Genomic DNA, 2,879 nt, shown 5'->3' with positions numbered 1-2,879 from the left:
CCTTTCGAATATGGAGAGATACACAATCGCGGAGAAAATCGAAATAATTCTGCTTTACGGTGAATGTGGTCGAAAGTTGGATTTGACCGTTAATTTGTATGCAGCACGATTCCTTGAAGCAAATAAATTTCCTTCGCGTGCTACAATTCATCGCGTTGTCAGTCAATTTTTGAACGATGGAAGTGTTCACCAAAAAAAGAGAAAACGTAAGAATACTCTAACAAATTCGGATAATGAAATAATTGTTAGATGTCGAGGAGGTTGGGTGGTAGAAGATTAAGTTCTATGCTTGAACTTATATTATTATTTTTATTGCTCCAGTTACAATGTTCTTTACGATCCTTACGTTCCTTACACGGTTGTTCCTCACTGCGGTAAACTCTCCGGCTTGCGGAGTCACACAGTGAGCTAGCAGTCTGATCACGATCTCTTCCCTGCTTCATCCACGCGATCGATTTATAATAGATTGATCGCGCCGATTCAGCAGGCCCACCGGTCCTAGGCCGTGCTAGTTACCGGTGCCAGTGTCGACACATGCTGCGTTTGCACTTCACACAACGCGGCGATGTGTCGCGCCCTGTGGCAACCAGCAGTTCTTCCTAGAACTGCTGCCTTCCTGCTACCGAACTAGGTCATTGAGCAATGACAGTGATGTCTCATCACATTGCTCACAATGGCCTCACTTTACTTAACTTTTATTTTATTTTAAAACTGCCGCACAACATTTCCCCCCCTTCCGGGAAAAAGGAAAATGTGTGCAACCGACGTTTTCCGTTATTACAATCTTACAATACCTGATTATAATCATTATTATTTTACAATATTTGATTACAATTTAGTTACACTACGTGGCACTTACAACGCTACCGTTTCAGCGTTTTGTGCACAAGTATTCTTTCGTTTTTCTCGCCGTTCCACATTGCGTAACTCTAGAGCGACACGTGCTAACTTCCTTTTTTCCTTCCTTTTGACTAACTTATAAACGATTACTTCTATGATTATTACTATTATTGGGACGCCTGACGTCGTTGGGTAGATAAAGTGCGGATTTTCGTAGAATGAACCGATACTGTTATCTATTTCATCCGTTAATTCCGTTACTTTCGCCCGCAACTTTTTTAATTGCGTCTTATTTTTTGTCACACTTTCTATTTCTACCGGTTTGCCCTTAGCCGCGCGATTTACTGTTTTGACCTTCGACAGATTGAACCGCGGCAAATACGTATTGATTTGTACACCGTTTATCACTTTACTCGCGTGAATCGATATACTTGAAGTTATTAGCTTGCATTGCTCCGCCAACTCTATCTCTCCAACTCCGTCTACGACCTCGCTTTTTTCCTGTTGATTTTCGCAGAAAATTAGTACTGACTCGCTTGTCAGGGTCGAATATAACCACACACGCATTGTTTCCAATTTTATCCACACCGTGTGATTTGTAACCATCGTTTCCTCCTTACAATTTGAAAAGTTCCCCGACTCGCTAATGTAAGCTTGCACCTCGCAAGGCGCATCCTTGTGCACTTTATACACCGACTCGACGTTATCACACACGTAATCGTTTTTTATATGTTTGTATCGATCTAACTGACTTCTCGTTACAATTGAATATGTCTGTCTGTTTACATCCACAGCGATCATCTGATTTTTTATCTGAGCTACCGTAAACACGTTATCGTGGTCGTGCACCGGTAGTGGCACTATCCTAAACACGTTATACTCTACAGATTTTACCAGAGGAATCTTGACAATAGTATACACACTCGTATCTTTGCATAAACGCTAACTGTTACATATTCCTTAATAACTAGCCAATTCTCCAGAGTTACAGTAAACGGGAAATGCAACCCGTGGGTCGATCAACTGCTTGCGTCCCGAAGACTTTTTAATATTAACTCGACGGGTACTACTTCCAATTGCGCGAATTTCGTTTGTACATCCGTAATGTACCCCATGACGCTTTCTACGTCGAATTCGAGTTCGGTGATTACGCTTCCTAGCTCCATAAAATACTCGGTTAACTCCGATTGTCGTGCGTAATCGTCCACCTTTTGAGTTATCTCTAATACCGCGTTTCTTAACTTATTTTCTTTTCTTTCAACTATTTCTTCCACGTTTTGTACGTGCGCGATTGTTGCGTTTACAACCTGCAACTGATTTCTAATCACATGTTGTAGCATTGTCTGTTTTTTACTCAACAACTCTATTTGCTCCGATATCTGTTTTTCGTCGTCGGCATCTATGGTGCCGAACAAAACTTTTGCGACAGAGTTTACCGCGTCCACTAGCCCCCTTCGGTAACGCATTGGTATACCCACGATTGTCTTAACGCGTCTGGCCAGTCTTTCTACCTTCTGCAATTTTTGCTGTAACTCTGCAACGAAATCTTCGCAAAATTCCCTACTTTCACGAACTATTGTTACGTTTTTGCATGTTTTCTGTGTATCTTTCAACATGCGTTCCGCCTGTTCTACTCGCGTATATATCGTAGATACGTCTAATCTTACAACTAATCTCCATTTTTCGCTGACGTGGAGCATCGTTTTGTACTTCTCGTAGTACATGCCGGGATCGTGTTGAAATTTTCGTATGTATCCTTGGTCGGATGTATCCGGATCCACTCCACGCGACGCAAAAGGTAAGTATTACTACTTTTATTAACAACATTTTCCTGCAAGCAAAATGTTTTATACCAGGGGTCGGCAACTGAGCACTGCTCGCGGGCGCCCGCGGGCAGCGTAATTGCCCGCGTGCAATAAGTAAACAGAGGGGATAGAAAAAGAGCATCGCTTATAAACTGAAATATGCTGCAACAGGATCGGCATATTTTCAAGTGGTACCCTCATGAAAATTCTTACTTACACAAACTCTCTTTAGTT

Source organism: Pseudomyrmex gracilis, unplaced genomic scaffold, assembly GCF_002006095.1.
Source record: "Pseudomyrmex gracilis isolate BER0280 unplaced genomic scaffold, ASM200609v1 scaffold_198, whole genome shotgun sequence".
Classification (NCBI taxonomy): domain Eukaryota; kingdom Metazoa; phylum Arthropoda; class Insecta; order Hymenoptera; family Formicidae; genus Pseudomyrmex; species Pseudomyrmex gracilis.
Note: the sequence above shows the minus strand (reverse complement) of the source record.